The sequence below is a fragment of the Acomys minous genome (genome assembly GCF_964271855.1).
Source record: "Acomys minous genome assembly, chromosome: 6".
Lineage (NCBI taxonomy): Eukaryota > Metazoa > Chordata > Mammalia > Rodentia > Muridae > Acomys > Acomys minous.
In genome coordinates this window covers 98,253,632-98,274,677 of record NC_140487.1, presented here as the reverse complement: position 1 = coordinate 98,274,677, position 21,046 = coordinate 98,253,632, and the positions used below count along the sequence as shown (strand labels likewise).

Sequence of the window (21,046 nt, the reverse complement as noted above, 5' to 3'; positions counted from 1 at the left end):
ATGGGATGTAGGTGGCAGCTTTCTTGGGCACAGTTGTCTATATAACTGTTCATCGCATGAGTCATTGTCTGTTTTTGTTCTTCTGCCTGCAAATTCCAACCTGAAAATAATATGCAGTCGGCGGCCATGACACACTATTCATTATGTACAGTGCGTGCTGTGTTAGCACTCCGGAGAAAAGGTAAGGACACTAGGCAGAGGTGTAGTCTTTCTCCAGTTGCTATCCCCCAGTAAAAAGGTGCCCAGCAAGAGTGTGTCACGCTCACATGCTGTGCGTTCTAAGCACGCGGTGCCTTTTGTTGAGCAAGTGGCCAGTTTCAGTAGATAGTAACACTGAGGATGTGCTGTACTGCTCCCGGAGGGAGGCAGCCTGGTACACAGCCCAGCAGAGGAGGGCGTCTCTGTAGAGTCAAACACCTTCCTATTCCCTGACCACATTCCTCTACTGTTGAGACAGCGATCCTGTAGTGACTAATTATTTTTGTGGTGCTCGGGGCTTGGCTTCTCACATGCCAGGCAAATACCCTACCACTAAGAGCTACATTCTCAGTCACCCCAACCCCGTTTTGTAGATAGGGTTTCCCTATGTAGTCCTGACTAGCCTGGAACTCATTGTGTAAGACGAAGCCTCAAACTTGTGAAGATTCCCTGCTGTCTCCTGAGTCCTGGGATACAAGAATGGGTCTCCACACCCAGCCCCTTTTCAAACTTTTTGAGATAGAGAGTTGCCCAGGTTGGTTTGAACTTTGAACTTCCTGCTTCAGTCAGTCAGTCTCTCTTTCTCTCTGGTTTTATGAGACAGAGTTTTCTCTGTGCAGCTTTGGCTGTGCATGGACTCACTTTGTAGACGGCTGGCCTCAAACTCACAAAGATCTGCCAGCCTCTGCCTCCCAACTGCAGGGCTTAAAGGTGTTCACCACCAAGCCCAGCCCGCCTCAGCCTCTTAAATTATTGGGATTACAGGCCTGTGCCACTAGACCCAGCGCTCCCAGCTCAGATCACTTTTTTCTTCCTTCCCTCTTTCTCCTCCTCCTCTTCCTTTTATTTTTATTTTCAGAGACAGGATCTGGTGTTTCCCACGTTATCCTGGAATCCAGCATGTAGCTGAGGATGACCTCTAATTTCTGATCTTTTAACCTCCACTTGCCCAGTGCTCAGATTATAGGCAATTGCCACCACACCAGACTTCCATGATGCTAGGATTGAACCCAAAGCTTCATTCCTGTTAGGCAAGAACTCAGGACTAGCACTACATCCCCAGTGCACAGTTAGCGTCTCAGATTGTGATTTGCCACATGTGAAGTGTCCACTAGGATGTAAACCCACAAGAACAAGGACAAGGGCTCTGCTCACTTATCTTCCAAGCAGTGACAGGGTTTGGTAAGGTCTGCCTAAGCCAATCAGTGAATGATGTACGTGTGGATTTTGTCTTCTGTACATAGTTTGTTTTTCCTTTCTTTTGGTTTTTGGTTTTTTGAGACAGGGTTTCTTTGTGTAGCCTTGGCTCTCCTGGACTCATTTTGTAGAGCAAGCTAGCCTCGAACTCATAGAGATCCACCTGCCTCTACCTCCCAGAGCGCTGGGATTGCAATGCGTGGTGGTGCACCACACCTGGCTCATATTTTGCTTTTTTACTAGGAGAAAAGTTTTTACAGGATATCTGGATAAAAAAAAAATCTTAAAAATATGTTTGATGGGCTGGAGAGATGGCTCAGTAGTTAAGAGCACCGCCTGCTCTTCCAAAGGTCCTGAGTTCAATTCCCAGCAACCACATGGTGGTTCACAACCATGTGTAATGTCATGTGATGCCCTCTTCTGGCCTGCGGGTGTGCATGCAGGCAGAACACTGTATACATAATAAATAAATAAATCTTTAAAAAAAAAATGTTTGACATACCTCTTACAAGGTTTCCTCAGTCAAGGACCAGTTAGGGAACCAAGTGGTCGTGGAATTGAGTACAGCTAAGTGGCTGCTGAGACACCCAAGCCTTCGTGGTATCCAGGAGCTACCTTGCGGCTAAGGAAATTAGAAAGTGCTGGAAGCCATGTGGTAAGATCCAGAGCACAGCAAGAGGGATTGTCTGGTAGCAGCTGGAGCCTCGGCCAAATAAGAGAACTCTGACTTCTTTCCCCCTTTTGCCATTTATCCTTACTAGACTCTCACTGAGGGAACCTGTACAGAAATCATTTGACAAGGGAGGCTGGGAATGTAGTTGGTTCCCTGCAATAGCACCAAGCGCTGACACCGCCAAGGCCCACAAACACCTGCAAGATGTGATCGTTCCCCCTTAGTTATTAGGGATGAGGGATGCAAAAGTCTCTCAGGTAAATGTGGACAAGAGACAGCAAGGGGGTTTTGGTAGAATCTGCCTCGTATGCTTCTAAAGGATCCTCACTATTGCTGAGGAAGTACTGAGACACTAAGTCAGAGTCCGTCAGGCTGTGTGACAGCTGGGGACTGCTTGCCGCCAGGAGCTGTGTATCAGTTCATCATTTGGTTACTCAGAAAGTAAGTTCCTACCCTTCCAATTTTGGTATTTGCAGTAAGTTACTTTTCCTTGTGTCATGGCACCTCTTTAGCTAGGCTTGTTGGGTGAGGGGTGGGGGCCTGGGGGCTGGTGTCTCCCAAGAACCTTAGTACTGAGTGGAAAAGGTGACATCACTCTCTGTGAGTTTGAGGTCAGCCTGGTCTACAGAACAAGTTTCAGGACAGCCAAAGCTGCACAGAGAACCCCTGTCTGGGGGTGGGGGGTGGGGTGGGGGGCGGAAATGGCATCACTAGATCTATTTTCTGCTGCACTAAACCTAAAAAGTATATAGTCTTGCAGGGAATGCCACTGCACTCTTTAAAGGCAAGGCTTGCCAAGCTATAGCTGCTAATTTTCTTCCTGATTATAAAAGCATTTGCGTTATGTGATTCCGGTTCAGCACTTTCTAGAAGTGCTTTTTTTGTCAATCAGGTCACCTGCATTTGGGCTCTGACACGTTAATGGCTTTGGTGGAACTAGGCCAGCAAAAGGATTGGGCTCAATGTGAGCATGTTTGTTTTGGGCTGTTACTTTGCACAGATTAAGGGAACATCGTAGTTTAAGTTGTCACCAACTATGAAAATCACATGGGTTTCATTGTTTTTTTTTTTTTTTACTTTTCTCTGAAAAATTAATTTCCTCTTGACATTCTTATAATTCACAGATACAATTAAATGCAATTTGGGTTTTTATTTACTTGCTTTTTAGACATGGCCTTGCCATGTAGTTCTGACTGTCCTGAACTCACTGTGTAGCCCAGGCTGGCCTTAAACCTGTGGCGGTCTTCTTATCTGAGCCACCTAAGTGGTAGCATCACTTGAGTGAGCCACCATGCCTGGCTTAGCTTTTAATTAAATAAGTAAGTAAATAATTGTAAGGAAGTAGAGATAGAGCCCCACGTGGCTCTGGCTGGCCTTGAACTCCCTATGTAACTGAGGACGCCTTGTCCTCTCGATCATGCTGTACCCGCCCGTGAAGCACAAGACCCACAGGCGTGCACCGCGGCAGCTGGCTTTGTAATTTGGTATTTGAAATATTTGACTTTTCCCTCGACTATGAGTTCTTTTCAGCTAGACTACTTGTCTTTAAAGGTACATCTTAAAGGCGCATCTATGCCTTTGTAAAGTGTTGTGTTTTGTAATTGTAATGATTTCTTACTGTATTTGACTATTCCCTTTCTCAACTTTCTCCTTCCCTACCCTGTTCTTCTGGGTCCTGTGTCTTCCCACAGGCTTTATGAATGCTGGTCCATTGATGGCTGAACGGCAGGTCCTTCCCCACTGGAAAGCCCTAGAGATGAGCCAAACTCACCTTCAGCTGTGGCCATCCGACAGCGTAAGGTTGCTGTGGGGTTGTGTTCAGTTTGTCAACTCTCCACCTTCCCCATGCTCCCACTCGTGTGGCTGAGACCTGCCCTGGAATCAATCCCACCCCCTAACCTGTGGCTTGCAGAGGAATAGGGTTTTCCATTGTTCCCACTGACAATAAACAGAGACCTTGAACAGTTTTTGCATCCCAGGTTGGTTTTAGATATGTAGAGTACAGTTTAAAGACATACTAGGTATCACAAGTCCACCTGCAGAAAGATTTTGTTGATTTTTTTTTTCTTTTGTGGTGCACAGAGGATAGAAAAGGACTCGGGAGGGAGGGAGACTGCACTGCTGGGCATAATTGTGTCCCTGCATAGTGACTAGCAAGAAAAGCAGCTTTCCCTTTCCTTTCTTCCAGAGCTGTTTCTCTCAGTTTGCTTTCTGTTGCTGTGATAAACACCGACCCTGAAAGCAGCTTGGGAAGGACAGGGTTGATCTACTTTACACTTCTCCTCATTGAGGAAGGCCCGAGGACAGCTGCTTCCTGACTGCTTTCAGGCTCACAGTCAGTTACCTTTTTTTCTTATGCTTTCCTGGACCACCTGCCCAGAGGTGGCACTGCCCACAGTGGGCTGGGCCGAGGAACATCAATCTACAATCCAGAAAATAGCCCAAGCTGGGCAGTGATGGTGCCTGCTTTTACTCCTAGGACTCAGGGAGGCAGAGACAGGTGGATCTCTCTGAGTTCGAGGCCAGCCTGGCCTACAAAGTGAGTCCATAACAGAGAAATCCTATCTCGAAAGACAAAAAAAAAGAAGGAAAAAAAAAAAAGAAGGAAAGAAAGAAAAATAAAAAGAAAAAAGAAAAGAAACGAAAGAAAAACAACCAAACAAAAACCAACCCAACAGGCATTTCCTCAATTGACGTTCCCTCCTGCCACACAACTCTAGTTTGTGTCAAGTTGACAAAAATCAACTAGCACACCATCTTTTGCATCAGTGGCTAGTGAAGGCTAGCCCATAAATCCCCAGCCTCTCCCCAGAGTATCCATCTGTAGCTGTGGGGTCGCGTGTGAACCCTCCTGTGTTGCCTCATTCACCTCAGCTGCCCCAAGTGCACACAGCTTGCCGTTGCTTTCAACTTCTTCCTCTTTTCTTACCTGACTGGAAGTCCCCGCATGTGTAGATTTAGAAATGGATTCTCTTGTGGTTTTAGCTTTGCGTTGACAATTGTTTTAGTTCTGATGTTGTTTTTCTGTTTTGTTTTGTTTTGTTGACAGGGTTTCTCTGTGTAGCCCTGGCTGGCCTGGAGCTCTCTTTGTAGATCGAGTTGGCCTCAAACTAAGAGATCTACCTGCCTCTGTCTCCTCCAGATGCTGGGATTAAAGGTGTGTGCCACTGAGCCCTGCAGTTTTATGCTTTTGAAAAAGCATTTCTTACGAGAACTTTCTATGCAGCTTGAGAGAGATCTCAGTCTGTTGCTGGGTCTTTCTGTTGCTGTTCGTACTTTAGCTCATGTGATAGCTGACGCAAATCTTTAGAAGCGAGCTAGCAAGGATGACTCTCCTCCCCCCACCCCATCCTTACCAGGCTAGAAGCAGTGGAGCTGTTGGAAACCACTTTCAGTGTGACAGCCGACTTGATAAAGAAAAAAATTAAAAAGATTCAGTCAGGCTCTCATGCCGGCCTGAAAGTGTGTTTACTCAGAGTAGCTGTTTGGCACAGCTCGGCTTTGTCACTCTGAAAGTGGGCACGGGGCATTTGGCAAGAGGAACTGCTGCAGACGGGGGAAATCTAAGAAAAGGTCTTTTCTGGAGTGGGGTGCTGTGTGTACCCAGCTCATCCAAGAGAGCAGGGGCCATCTTTAAACGAAGCTTTGGAACTGGGGGGGGCGGTGCACCCCTAAGCGTCCTCCTTGCTTCTGAGCCTTGTCTGAGCAGAAGCGGCTCAGCACAAGCGAAAATAGACCCTCATTTCATTAAACTGCTCCTGTATTTAAGGGGGAGGGGAAGACTTGTTGCCATAGGAACAGACTCCTGGAGCAGGCTTTTTGTTTTTTATTTAATCGTAGGAGATTTGTGGAGTAGGGAGGGATGCTTATTTTCTAAGCATTAGAAGCTGTTGCCTTTAAAAGCAGAGCTCTGAGCCGCCATCTTTTCTGACCGTGACACTTAGCCATATTCATGATAAAATAATTGGAATGTATGAAAAACAGAATCACACAGATGATAGTTCCCAGAATTCTCACTGCTCATTATGTACTTGAGTTTGGACTTCATTAATTTTTATGATATTATTGTTTCATTTAACATTTGTCATGGGTATTTTCATGGCATTAAAAACATGTAAATACCTCTGTTTGTTTATTTTTAAAAACATACTCTGTCACGGGAATATGTCATCTTTTACATAACACTAAATGTTGGCCATTTGGGTTTTCAGTCTTCATCATTACAGATGATAGTGCACTGCTAGACTGATAAGTTGTTTATGTGTTTAGCCCTGATCAGTTATGGGCTCTCTAATTTTAAAAAATTGGGTGCCATCTCCTGGGTTGGAACCACTTGGAGATGGTTTTTCTGCAAGGGCTGTCATTCTGAAAGGCTTCGCTGCTGTAGACTTGTTGAGGAAAAGGGTGGAGAGCTGGGGACTTGGGCTGCAGCTTTGTGTGTCACCTCACAGCAGGATGGGCCAGCACACCATACTCTACCTGTTGGGAAAGTATTGTCACACCATGATTAGCCCCTTAGGTGTCCACACAGTCTTCCGTCACTCAAACCTATCCACCGGGAAGGCAGGTTAGAGGCCCTACTTTGCTAAAAGGGGAAAAATAATTGCTACAATTTTTTTTTTAAAGCAAGGATTTTCTTAGACTATAAACAAAGACAAAAGACTGTGTCTCTGTGTGTGCATATCTGGTGCACACTGTCTGGCAGTGTCTCTGTGCCAAGCACAGGTAGCATTTTTTTTCTGTTATTAGGTGTTCAGATCGTATTCGCCTTTTGGTTGTGACAGTCCCCTTCACACTTTTGACTCAGGAAGTGAAGACCTGTGACATTCTAGGAAGATGGGAGGTGACTCTCGTGGCTGCTTTGTGGTAATTGCCTCTTTGCAGCATTTCATTTGTGTGCTCCTGGCATCTGTGCCCCATGAAGACTGGAGCCAGTTACACAGCTGATCCCTTGCCCGCTGTCAGAGGTTTCAGTGTGACACATAATCTGGGGGAAGATGTACCAAGGAGTGTGAAACTGGAGGCTGAAATAGCAGCCCTTTAGCCCTTTTGTGGGATGGGAGTAAATATTTAGACACCATTCTGGTGGAATTAATAATATCCTTACAGCAATTCTAGAAGCTTTCTTTGTCCCCACTGGAACAGGTTCAGTTAATTGAAGAATCTTACCTTGGCTCCTCGGAAGCTGTGATTATTTTCCTAGAGTCCTGTTCTGGTCTCTGCATACAGATCTCTGTGCAGAGCTCCCTCTGTAAGGTGGCATCTTTGCCCTTCCCTGTGACAGATCTTTCCATATGTAGATCTCATTGTTGTTTCTGATATGCCTGGCTTTGAAACGCCATGATGGCCGTCTCTGTGAAAGGACAAGCCCTCCGCCTTGTGATCCCCTCCCTTTGGGCAGGGCTGTTTTGGTGACTAACATTCAGGATGCCACTGGATGAACTGTTTGTGCTTTGATGTCAGAATTAATTTCTATGCTGCTGTTTGTTCAGAAATCAAAGCTGTCTGACTTGTCTAGATATGGTTGTGACTTAGGTAAATGGCACTGCTTTTCCATGGTTGGCTATTATTGGGTCTCCTCTGTGAGGAAAGCTGCTGTGCTCCTTTTGGGTCACGGAGCTCATCTGTTGGCTCAGAAGGTTTGGTATGGAGCTGCTGCCTGGGTGAAAAGCCTGTGCTTTGCAGAGAACAGCTGAGACCTCTCTTGCCTAGTTGCTCGGTCCTGAGATCCAGTATGTCACATCTGCCCTTCCAGACTTCCTTTTGAGGAAGCAGAGGGGTGTAGACGGAAAGACATAAGTATGTCTTCACACTCAGTCTCAGATGCTACGTTTCCTGTCTGCACAATCATGTTATAGTAAAAACAAAAACAAACAAACAAAGAAAGAAAGAGAGAGAGAGAGAGAGAGAGAGAAAGAAAGAATGAAAGAAAGAAAGAAAGAAAGAAAACCACACCTGGGCTGGAGAGATGGCTCAGAGGTTAAGAGCACTGACTGCTCTCCTAGAGGTCCTGAGTTCAATTCCCAGCAACCACATGGTGGCTTACAACCATCTATAATGCGATCTGATGCCCTCTTCTGGCCTGCAGGTGTACATGCAGATACAACACTGTATGCATAATAAATAAATAAATCTAAAAAAAATTAAGAAAAGCCACACACCTAAAGAGTGAGGTATTAATTTAGTGATTGTTGTTGAACAGCTACCATTTTAGGGGTAGGTAAAGACAATTCTAACCCCAGCTCAACTGATGGTCATTTCTTTAATGAAGGAACTCTTGGAGGCTCAGTTTCTCTGTCTGTGCTTGAACTGGAAAATCTCTAATGTTTTTTCCCTTTTAGAATTGCATATTTGTATCAGTCAGCCTTCTGTCACTATAAGAAACCCAAGGCAATTGTCTAAAAAAGAGAAAAGGCTTGGGGGGGTGATTAAGAGCACTGTCTGTTTTTTCAGAGGTCTCAGGTTCAGTTCCTAGCACCCAAATGGCAGCTTACACCCAGCTGTCTGTACCTACAGTTCCAGGGGATCTGACACCCTATTCTGGCCTTCATGGGCACCAGGCGTGCACGGGGTACACATACATGCATGCAGGCAAAACCACATACACATGAAGTAGCTAAGTCAATTTTTTTTTTTTTTAAAGGAGAAAGCTTTGCTTTGGTTCATGGTTCTGGAGGGCCCATCCATGACAAAGACAGTACATATGGCTGCAGCACCTTCTTTGGCAAAACCAGGAAACACAGAAGAAGATGAGACTAAGGTCTCACAGCCCTCTCTGATGGCAGACACACAGTGATTTGAAGACTTCTCACAAGACACCCCGCCCCCTTCTTCCTAAATGCTACATCACCTCCCTGGCATGTCACTCTGGGACCAGGCTTTTGACACGTGGGCCTATAGAGCACCTGTCAAGCTATAACTCGACTCTAGACACCTGTCTATCACCGAACAAGAGAAAACTTATCTGCAGAATTGGCCTGTTTTTCTATTTTGCCTGTTTCAAACTAAAGGCTTATGACTGATTCCATCTCTTGACCTCAGCTCTACTGACATTTTGGTAATTCCTTGTGGGGACTGTCCTGTGCTTTTCAGGCATTTATCAGCACTCCTTGGCCTCAAGGTGCCTAGCACATCTTCACCTCCTGTCAGTGCTGACCGTCAAAACTTCCAGAGACAGGGGCTGGAGAGATGGCTCAGAGGTTAAGAGCACTGCCTGCTCTCCCAAAGGTCCTGAGTTCAACTCACAGCAACCACATGGTGGCTCACAACCATCTATAATGAGCTCTGGCGCCCTCTTCTGGCTCATATGCAGGCCGAATACTGTGCAAATAATAAATAAATCTTAAAACTTCCAGAGACATCTGCTTTCCCCCTAAAGGAGAAAGCGCTTTGGTTGGGAACTTTAGGTCCAGAGGGACAGGAGTTGGACTGTTTGGATGTGGGTAGGTTTTACTGTCAACTTTTATGTTGTTTCTCTGTGGCTCATTACCTGTTCTATCAGCTAGCTTGTGTTCAGGGCTTATCTGTGCAGGGAGTGCTAGCACCCGATTGTGAGGGTGGCTGAGCTAACCTGCATAACCACTTCAAAGCCATCCCTCCCTCCTCATCTGCTTACTCAGTCTGCTGTTAGTGGCTGGTTGAGGTAGTGACAACAAGCATGAAGGCATTTCCTTGCAGACTGTCCCCAAGTCAGCAGTGTGAATCATGGGTCAGGACCAGGTGTTGTGTGAGCATCCAGTGCTCTGACAGTTAGTCCTTCAGGGAAGAAGTCAACTCGTCGTCGTCATGGGTAGATGGAGAGGAATCTGTCCTGTGGATAGAGGATGAGGAGCACCTCAGGAGTCAGTTTCCAGGTCATCCTTCTCCAGTGCTCCCCTCCCAGTGGGCGTGCTCTTTTTGCATTTTCTGGGTTTTTTGTTTGTTTGTTTGTTTTTGTTTTTGTTTTTGAGACTATAATATAATGGTGTCATTTCTTCCTTTTCCTCCAAGGAAACCCTATACCTTTCCTTACTCCCTTTCAAGTTCATGCTTGCTTATTTTGTATGTTACTTATGTGTATATTTTCAGGGCTAGCCCCCCGCCCCCCGCTTCTTTCCTTCTCTCTCTCCCTGAGACAGGGTAGCTTTGTGGCCTGGCTGTCCTGGAATCCACTATATATATCAGGTTGTCCTTGAATTTAGAAATTCACCTGCCACTGCCTCCCAAGTGCTGGGATTAAAGGTGTGGGCTGGCTGACCCCTCCTTTTTTTTTTTTTTTTTTAATCCACCTGCTTTTGCCTCCAAAGTTCAGGGATTAAAGACGTATAACGCTATACCCTGTGTTGTGTTGTGTTGTTTGTTTGTTTTTAAGGCTATGGGTAGATACTAATTATTAGTTACAATGAGAACAATTTTAACCCGACTTAATCTAAAAGTCACCAGAGTATTGAATGTCCCCAGAAGGGAAGACAGTGACTCCTGGCAAACCAAGTTAGCTCCATGACTTAAGTGAGGTCGTGAGCACTTTTTGTGCTTAATTATGACAGGTGCGTTATAAGGTCACATTTACAGGTCTGAACTTGCCGCACTTGCACATGTCCAGCTGCTAGCAACCCCTTGCAAGAACCAATTCCTATCAGCCTGCTGCTGTTTCTTCAAATAGTGATCAAACTGCATGAGATTTCAAGAGGTATTGGTCTCAAGAAGTCAAACTTTTCTTTCTTTCTTTCTTTCTTTCTTTCTTTCTTTCTTTCTTTGTTGTTGTTTTGTTTTTTCAACACAGGTGTAGCCGTGGCTATCTGGAACTTTCTCTGTAGACCAGGCTGGCCTCAAACTCAGAAATCCATATGCCTCTGCCACCTGAGTGCTGGGATTAAAGGCGTGCACCTCCACTGCCTGGCTAGGCCAAACTTTTCTACCTGTTACCTGTTGCTATAAAATGGCAGTTTAGGAATGACTTTGAATTTGCTCCCACTGACTTTCTTTAGATTCACTTTTCACCGGGTCAGATCAGATACAGACAGCATGGTTGTGCAGTCAGTGTTCAGGAGCAATCCTCACAGGGATGCACTGGGGCCCCAGTGCAATGACTCTGACACTTCAGCCTGTGTTAGTCCCTGCCCTGGGCTTCTGGCAGGCTTTGCTTCTAGTCCAGCTGAGCCTTCAAGCCGAACAATCGTTTGCACTGAGATAGTCTCGCTGTTTGGCTGCTCATGAACTAACCTCCTTCCTGCCCCAATGAAAGCAGCTATTTTTTATTTCCCCTTCCCCTTTGCAGAGAAGCATGTCTCAGCCACCCCTCTTGTAGCTTATTCATAAATACTTAAGCGGGGTCTTTGTATAGAGGGAATTAACTAGAGTCAAACTATTGTGGGCTAGCCAGGGGACAGGGAACATTATAGACATCTATGTGGCATGTTTAACTTTGTACCGTTCCTCTGTAAGAAGGTCATTTTCACAAAAATATTCCTACTAGGCTTTCATTTGTTTTTTATTTTTTGCTATTTTATTTGTTTAAAAAAAATTAAAAAAAAGTAACAGTCTAGAGAGAGAGCCGTTGAAGAGAACTCTTAAACATTGTGATGAGGATACTGAGGTGTAGCTCTCCACGGTCCATGGCTTCTGGCAGGGGTGCAGTGGGGAAGGACTCAGTTTTTTTTTAAGGGGCTGGCCACCAGGAGTTTGACTATGCTCTGGTGATCTAGGGAATATATGGGCAACACAAATTGGACTTTTCTTCTTCTTGTGATTCTTTTTTTGGGGGGGGGTCACAAGGATTGAGGGACAGACCTATGAGGACTGAGAAGCAAATGTAATCAGGGTTCATGATGTGAAATTCCCGAGTAATCAATAAGATATTTAAATGTGTATTTAAGTGAATATTCTGCCTGCATTTTTCTAAGTGTACTGCATGCATACCTGGTGTCCACAGAATCCAGAAGAGGGTGATGGATCCCTCAGAACTGAACCCATGTCCTCTGCACAAATTCTTTTCACTGAGCAGTCTCTCCAGCTCTGTTGTATGCATTGTTTTCTTCTTCAAGGTTTCATGTAGCCCAAGCTGGCCTTGAATTCTTGATCCTGTTCTACCCCACAAATGCTAGAATTGTAGTCATCTGGTTTAAGTTTATTTATTTATTTTCTGTGTATGGTGTGTGTGTGTGTGTGTGTGTGAGAGAGAGAGAGAGAGAGAGAGAGAGAGAGAGAGAGAGAGAGAGAGAGAGAGAGAGAACAAGTACACACGCATGCATGGGTGTGTGCATGCTATAGCACATTCTTGAAAGTCAGAGGTCAACCTCTGGATTGGTCCTTGCCTTCCACGCTGTTTGAGGGAGAGTATTCTGTTTACCTTGCAGGGATTCTCCTGTCTCCACTTCCCATCTTGCCGTAGGAACAGTGGGAGTACCCATGCACTCCACTGCACCCCACCTTTCATAGGTTCTGGGGATTCGAACTCAGGTCATTATCACACCTCTGCCTCCTGAGTGCTGGGATTAAAGACATGTGGTGCCACCACCCAGATGACGGCTTAGGTTTTTAAGAGTTATCTAAATAGAAAGTTTTCTTACCCCAAGGAACTGACATAATTTATTAATTAAAATAAAACGCAATAGTGGAACAACTGTGGATGAGGGCCCAGGAGGGGCTGTGGAAGTCAAAGGAGAAAGAGTTCCTGGGGAAGCAGCGGGGGCGCGGGCGTCACAAAAGGATGCAGAGACAGTGGCCTCCTAAAGGCTTCTGGGAGGATCTTCAGCCAGTTTCAGCCCGCGGCATCAGGGAGTGTCTGCACTGACCTCAGCCCAGGTCTTTTCCTCCTGATTCACCCTCTTTCTGACCCCAAATTTCCATCAGCCACTTAGGCAGCTCCAAGAACAGCAGGCAGACTTCACCTTCCAGCACAAATTCAGCCAGGGCCTTTTTTCTTTCATTTACAGCCTAGTTGGCTCATGTGTTAAGGTTCTTTCCACGTGCTCAGGTGTTGTTATTCAGTCCCTATACTCTTTATTTCTTGGAGATTGTAGTGCAACCTGCCCCAAGGGTGGCTGTTTCAAGTTCACCGTCCATTAGTCCCCTTGAAACTTCTTCATGGCTGTGCCACTTGTCAGTGTTCTGATGTCAGTCTCCGGGGAGTGAAGGGCTTTTGAGGCATTTTTGAGTGACAAGGTCTCTCCTATCACTGCATTAAGTGAAAATTTAGGGGTTCACTTCTGTTTGCCTGTTTTTGAGACAAGATCTGTTAGTTCTGCCTGGCTTGGACAAATCTTGACCTTGAACTTGTTATAATCCTCTTGCCTGTGAGTGCCACTGTGCATGGCTCTTGACTCTGTGTGTGTGTGTGACACTGTGTATGGCTCTTGCCTGTGTGTGCCCTGTGCATGGGGTGTGTGTGTGTGTGTGTGTGTGTGTGTGTGTGTGTGTGTATGTGTGTGTGTGTGTGTGTGTGTGTGCCCTGTGCATGGCTCTTGCCTGTGTGTGCCCTGTGCATGGCTCTTGCCCTTGTGTGCCCTGTGCTTGGCTCTTGCCTGCGTGTGCCCTGTGCATGGCTCTTGCCTGCGTGTGTCCTGTGCATGGCTCTTGCTTTTATTCCTTTTAAAAAGAGTGTGCTCAAGTGAAGGGCTGGGCCTGTTTAAAGTTTACTGTCTTTAGTGTTTCTCCTCTTTTGCCTAGTTTTAAAGACAAGGGCTTTCTGTTTGGCCCGACCTGACCTAAAGTCACAGTCCTTCTGCTCCAGTCTCTTGAGAACTGAGATTTCAAAGACAGAAATCCATGTCCGGCCCTTTCATTAAGTTTTACCATATTTTCTGGGCATTGTGGCACACATCTTTGATCCCAGAACTGGGGAGGCAGAGACAGTCAGACCTCTGTGAGCTCCAGGACAGCCAGTGCTACAGAAAACCTGTCTCAAAAAACAAAAAACAAAAAACAAAAAACAAAAACAAAGCAAACAAAAAAAAACCCCAAAACCAAAAATCAAATTCTACTGTATCCTGTGGTTTCTAAGTTTAGAAGTCGCTGCTGGAAGTAGTTTTGGGGCTTCCTTGGTTGAGCAATTCATCCAGTCTCACTGACTTCACAAGATCCTTCAACACAGACAGGAAGTCTTTTGACCAACGTTTGCCTCTTTCCTTAAAGCATGTCTGCTCTTTATTTAAAAACATAAAACTTCATAGCAGCACATACCAGAATTTCCCAGGGAAGTGCCAAGGGACTTGGGCCTTGTCCCAAGGTTTAGACAGCACTGCCACAGCCACACATGGCCACCCAGCTTGACAGGCTTTCTTTTTCCTTTGTTCAGGGGGTTAAGCCCAAGGCCTTATGCATTTTTTTTTTTAATTACAGCATTACTGACATGAAAATTGCATGCACACACACAAGTTACCATGGCGTTCCCACATGAATAGCTGTGGGTTTCTGTGGTGGTTAGGAAGCTCTTGTTGGGATCAGTACCTCGCCACACCCAGGGAGCCCGCTGCCTGATGAGTTCTGTCACAAAATCAGAAAAATGCCTGAGGTGCCTGTGGGTAGGGCTTACCCTCTGGGGCTCCTCTGCAGCAGGAGCATGACAGCTGGCACAGTCTGAGAGAAAGTGATGCCACTGTTGGGATATAGGAGTGAGAAGAAGGGTGGTAAGAAGGGCCCAGGCCAGGGCAGAATTTATGCCACACTTAGCTGGCAGTGGGGATCCAGGTACATAATCTCTGAATAGAATGGCAGGATGTCCTTTTCAGCACCAACAAAAATGCAAACTAGGACCTTGCCCTTTCCTTCTTGAAGTCTGAGGACTACATTTGAGTAAAAAAATGGTACCAACTGGTTGATTCCACAGTTATTTATCAATAAGTATATATACTAATTATCATCCTGTACAACCTAATCTACACTAAATCCTACTTACCAAGCAATAAGTCAGGGATATAAGACTGATATAGAGCTAATTTTTTTTGAAAATTAAGTATTTTAAATGTTTGGTTTTGGTTTTTGAGACATGATTTCACTTTCTAGCCCTGGCTGTCCTGGAACTCCTTCTGTAGACCAGGCTAGCTTCGAACTCACAGAGCTCTGCCTGCCTCTGCCTTTTGAGTGCTGGGATTAAGGATGTGCATCCCCACTGCCTGGCTTAGTACTTTAATGTTTTGTTGGTGTTGTGTTTTAGGATTTTATTGGGTGTTTGTGCTAGAGATTCCTCTCAGAACCTCAGGCCTTCTAGGCAAGCACTCTACCAGTGCTCCATCTCCTTAAAATCTATTAGTACTTGTTGCAGGGTGTGTGGTGTTCCTCCTGGCCCCAAGATCCTGGAATAATGACTCATGAAACTCAAAATATATTTACAAATACCTAGGCCATATACCTAGGCTCTTCTCTGGCTAGCCCACAATGTAAAATAACCCATTTATATTAATCTACATTCTGCCACATAGCTGGTTACCTCTGCTCTGGTACATGTGTCTGCCCTCTTTACATCTATCTTCCTGGGTGAATCTCCCTCATGCCTAGCTCTATCCCAGAATCCTTTGTGCTTGCTGGATGTCCCACCTTCTATTTTACCCTTTCCTATAGGCTATGGGTTTTTTTTATTGACAGGCAATGCATCCATACAATACACAAAGTATCCTCTACAATTACTATTATTTTTATTTTTTATTTTAAGACATTGTCAAGCTAAGCTATTCAGGCAGCCCTTGAATTTTCAATCTTTCCACCTCAGTGGCTGGGATTACAGGATTGCAAGTAGCTGGTATTATAGGACCACACTTGAGACCTAGCAGTTTAATGAATTTTAGAGGCATTGTAACTATCTTTCAAAAGAGCTAGATTTTCGAGATAATCTAATCTAGGCAAGGAAATTGACTCTCAAAGAATTGACTCGGCTTAAAGTCAAGCAGCACAGTGCAGATAACACTTATCTTTAGCTCTGTGGATTGCAGGGACCAGGCAGATAACTTGAGATGTGTTCAAACATGGTCCCGCACTGGTTCAGAGCAAGTACTGGCTTTCCTAGAATTCACAGGACATTCCGGTGATACTTCTTGGAACTTTGGCTGTTGGATTGCTTTGGACTTGTGTTTCTTTCTGCAATCCTTTTATGTTTTTCACTGTTATTTCCTTTTGTGCCCCTCTCTTGCCTGGAGCTGAGGAAAGTCAAGGGAGCTTCCTAGCCTGTAAGGAAGGCTACCACTTGAGAAAGACTAAGAATCCTTCTTTTCTTGCCCCAGACCTCAGTTGATTTCTTGACGGTAAAAGTTTTTGTGTGTTTTGAGAAAAGCCCTGTTGGCTGCTGGAACAGGCATAGGTTTACACTGACTTATCAGTTCGTCAATGAGAACTCAGCAGTGTTCTGTTTCGTTAGCCTCCTTTTCCTGGTACCTGATAGAGGTGAGGTTGCTCCACACCTTCACTGAAGTCATAGCACGTCCACTGCGCCATCTGTTCTCCCTGATTGATCGATCGACTTGATTAAGTTGATTCAGCTGGCTTGTAATTTGGTTGACTATAAGAAGCCTTGACCTTTGTCTCACACATTTTATGTAAATCTAGGAGGAGTAAAGAGCAAGCTCTGGTAGATGGAGTGGTCCAGACAGATGAGTGGAGCCCACCCTGAGCAAGCCCTCTGTAACAGCCTGTGCCGCTGAACAGTAGAGCTAGCTACCTTGTGAGATGTCCCCAACTTACTTCAGAGCCAGGTGGTCACCTGAAGCAGTGCTTCTCAGCCTTCTTAATACTGCAGCCCTCATGCTGTGGTGACCCCTAACCATAAAATAGTTTCATTACTACTTCATAACTGTAACTTTGCTGCTGTTATTAATTATAATGCAAATATCTGATGATATTAAAAAAATACCTGATATTCAGGATATCTGATATACAACTCCTATAAAAGGGTTGTTTGACCCCAAAGGGGTCATGACCACAGGTTGAAACCCACTGCATCCAGTGGGAAGCTGGGATTAGTAACATCCAAGGTTCTTTGTAATTCTGATCTTTTTAATGATTTATTTTTATTTTTATTTTATGTGTATTGGTGTTTTGCTTGCATGTATGCATGCATGAAGGTGTCAAATCTCCCAGAGCTGGAGTTTACAGACAGTTGTGAGCTGACATCTGGGTGCTAGAACTTGAACCTGAGTCCTGTGGAAGAACAGCCAGTGCTCTTAACTCCTGAGCCATCTCTCCAGCCCCTGCACCCCTGACTTTTTAACTCCGTAGTGTAGTGAATACTCCTTCATCCCTTAAGTGACCTCAGTTTCCATTTTCTTTGTCTTAGACATTTAGGAAGTTTAGTATCTACTTTTTTTTTTTTAACTTTGCACATATGGACCACGTCTCTGTTTGACAGACAGAAACATTCTTGCAAGGGACCGGGACTTCTCATTCTTAGAGCAGAGCTTGATTGAGCAAGCCCTATTTTAGTGTCATGGTTCCTTAAACTGCTGAGTTTACAGAAGTTACTGCTTACTTTTATTTTGGAATAGGGAACTAGGTGGATGGTTTTCTGAATAAATAAAAGCAGGCTGGTCAACATACCTCTTGCAGCCCTACTTAATTTCCCACATCAACCATTAATCAAGAAACTGTCCCATAGACTTACCTACAGGCCAGCCTTATTGGGGGCATTTTCTCAGTTAGGGTTCCCTCTTCCCAGATATGTCTGGATGTGTGTCAGGGTAACAACAACAAACCAAGACATTACTCCAGTTACTCCAGTTCTCAGTGCCAATTCCAGACTCATGAACTGAATTCGGCTGTTTTAGTCTCATTAACAATTATGTCTATAATTTGATTATTTTGTTTGGCATTTTAATTTACTTATCTTGTTCACACACACAGACACACTGTACATGTAAGTGCACACAAGCCAAGACATGCATATGGAGATAGAAGACAATAGCTCTCTCCTTCCATCCTGTGGGTTCCTCCTCAGACTTAGCAACAAGTGCCTATCTCCTGAGTCATTTTACACTCTCACATGGCATTTTTAAAATCACTGAGTGCTACTCAAGAAGCATGGAGTTAATCTTGTCAGTCTGAATGGACTAGGTAGGAGATTAGTAAAGCTTAGAGAAGATTAACTAAAGAGGGGAGACCGTGTGTGTGTGTGTGTGTGTGTGTGTGTGTGTGTGTGTGTGTGTGTGTGTGTGTGTGTGTGTGTGTGTGTGTAGCCTCGCCCTCAGGCTGTGCACTCAGAAAGGAAGCTCTCTATACAGGCATACCCTCTCCTCCCTAACCACCACGATGACCTAAAACCTGAAACGACGAGCCAAAATAAATCACTCCTAAGTTATGTTCCTGACAGACAATGACAAGCAAGGGATCAACACAGGAAAGGACCCCCCATGCCCCAAATTCGCTAGCAGTGCTGGGGATAGAACTCAGTGGTAGGCCCTGGCCAAGCATTCATGGGACTCAAGCTGTAGCTCTCATCACTGGGAAAGTCGTCCACATCCTCATCACCCCTAGCAGTGCACAGACGTGAAGCCTCACGGCTCACTGACTTCAGCACACGGGAGCACTCGCTGGAGTTCCCGAGAGCTGGTGTCTAGCCTCTGCCCCTGGTGGGACTTTACTGTTTCTGGACACGCTGCATTTGTTTTCACACAACCTTGATTGTTAGAAAGTTCTTCCCTGAGCGCGTTACAACCACCATCTACTCCCGGGTGAAGTACTTTGATGCCTCATCAGAGGTAGCTCATCCTTGCCTGTGACTAACTGCTCGGCATGCTGGAAGCTACTGTCTCCTTCACTGATGGGCAGCAAAAAAGAGATAGGCCAAATTAAAAAAAAACAAAAACAAAAACTAATCCCATTTCTCAGATATAACGTTGATAGTCTTTTTATTTACATATTTGCTTAGACACCTTTGCTTAATGGCCATATATTCACAGTATTAGAATGGGTTCATATACGCTGTTTTAAAACTGAATTTTAAAATCAGTATATCATAGAAGTAGTGCTCTTCTTTCTTTTTTCTTTCTTTTTGTTTTTGCTTTTGTTTTTGAGGTGGGGTCAAATGTAGCTCTGTTCTTTAACTATGTAGACCAGGCTGGCCTTGAACTTCCAGAGGTCCACATACTTCTGCCTTTTCGATGGGATCAAAAGTGTGCTCCACCACATCCAGCAGAGCACGCTGCCGCCGAGTTGTACTCTGAACACTAGGCAGAAAACATTTTATGCAGAAATAGCTGCACATGTGGACGCTGCTTAGGCTGCAGTGGAGGCTGGTGGTTGAGGAAAGAGCTTTTTAGGCCTTCATGTACAAGGCCTTCAGACAGGACAGGCTGGTGCCTTGAGGACATGAAGGGAGCTGGGGTTGTGTCTAGGCATGGGTGGACACACAAGACCTTGGAGGCCCGGTACTTGGGACACACCTCTAATCTCAGGACTCAAGAAACCAAGGAAGGAGGAATGCCATAATCTCAAAGCCAGCCTGGTTTCCATAGCAACTCCCAGGCCAGCAAGGGCTATGTAACAAGAACTGTCTCAAAAATAGCAACAAAGTAATAGTAAATTAAAAGATCCATAGAGACTATGTTAAGAATTTTGTTGGGCTGGAGAGATGGCTCAGAGGATAAGAGCACTGTCTACTTTTCCAAAGGTCCTGAATTCAATTCCCAGCAACCACATGGTGGTTCACAGCCCTCTGTAATGAGATCTGGTGCCCTCTTCTGGCCTGCAGGCAAAGCACTGTATATGTAATAAAAAAATAAATATTTTAAAAATTTTTTGTTGTTTTAAAATTTTTGATTTATTTTTAACACACACACTCTGTGGTGTGTGTATGAGTGTATGTGCGCACACATGCACATGTGCGTGCTCATATGCATAAAATGAAAATTAATTAAAAAAAAAGAAATTGATGGATACTGTTAAGTTTCTGTGTACACTGAATAGGGCTTAGATGGAAGATGAAGAGATTCTTGCTCCTCTCCCACCTGCTAGTAACAAGGCAAGAGGCAGTAGGGCTGCAGCAGTTTTCAGTATGTGTTATGGTTATTTTTATATAACTGTATTTCTCTTAACCAGGCTATCAACAAATGGCTTTACAACATAATCTTGAGTAGTTTAAGTCTGTTCTTAACCCTCTATGCTATCCTGACTTTATCTTTGCCAAATTCCCCCAAGTTACTTGCTTTTTAGTTATTTCTTTGCTCCAGCTGAATCTTCTTCATCTCTCCTGCACCTCTGCTTGTGTCTGAGTCCCCTACTTCCCCTTGTAATTCCTCTTCCCCTACCTAGCAGGAAATCCTGCCCCATTCTCCACTCTGCTCAGTTGGCATACAAGGGTACAGTTGGGGAGCAGAGTTTATGCAACATTGAGACAGGAGATTCTCAGAATAAGGCTTGCAACAGATATGGGGGATACAGAAATCAGCATTTGAATCACACAGTGTCCTTGTGCCAGTGAGTGTGTAATGCTGCCCGGAGTGGACTGTAAGCTGGACATTGCTTGCATGCTCCCCCTTTCACATATGGAGCCACCAGCCCTGAGGTATCAGAATGTGTGCAGTTGTCAGTACAAGCACAGAATTTTCCATACTAGGTGGATACTTTCTGTGCTTCATTTTTTAAAAATTGATCAACCAAATCTACATGCTTCCTTCATTTTCATGTGTTCTTCATTACAAAGTGACTCCATATCAATTTCAAACATGGCTCAGAACATCCTGAGCCTGAGCTTTAGCTCCTGTTGAGTGTGCTTAGCAGCTGTGACCTTGTCCTGTGCCCACACTCACTGTGCGTTTGTATCACCTTTTACTCCCTTGCTTTCAAAATTATTGAGATTATTGCTTTGCATCACCTCTTTCCATGCTGAATTTCAGGATGATGTCTTTGTATTTTCTCCTTGCCATGACCAATTGCAGGGACACCAGATGTAAGCAGGCTGGCTTTGCAGCAGTGGGATCAAACACTGTGGAATCTGAGCACCCACCACCCAGGCAGGCAGTGTGGGCCATCTGTGTGAGTGGGGGCACATGTCGGCAGAAGGGCAAGGATTGCATAGCA

At 44.9% G+C, this 21,046-nt stretch overlaps 1 protein-coding gene and 1 long non-coding RNA gene across 2 annotated transcripts in view; both read left to right on the top strand.

The window, feature by feature from the left end:
• SMAP2 (small ArfGAP2) overlaps positions 1-21,046 on the top strand; it is a 52,320-nt gene that overhangs the window by 8,377 nt on the left and 22,897 nt on the right. The window lies entirely within an intron of this gene.
• LOC311600671 lies at positions 14,913-21,043 on the top strand. The gene is made up of 3 exons (XR_014780309.1): positions 14,913-18,158; positions 18,205-19,507; positions 19,610-21,043. It is a non-coding gene; the product is annotated as an uncharacterized lncRNA (long non-coding RNA).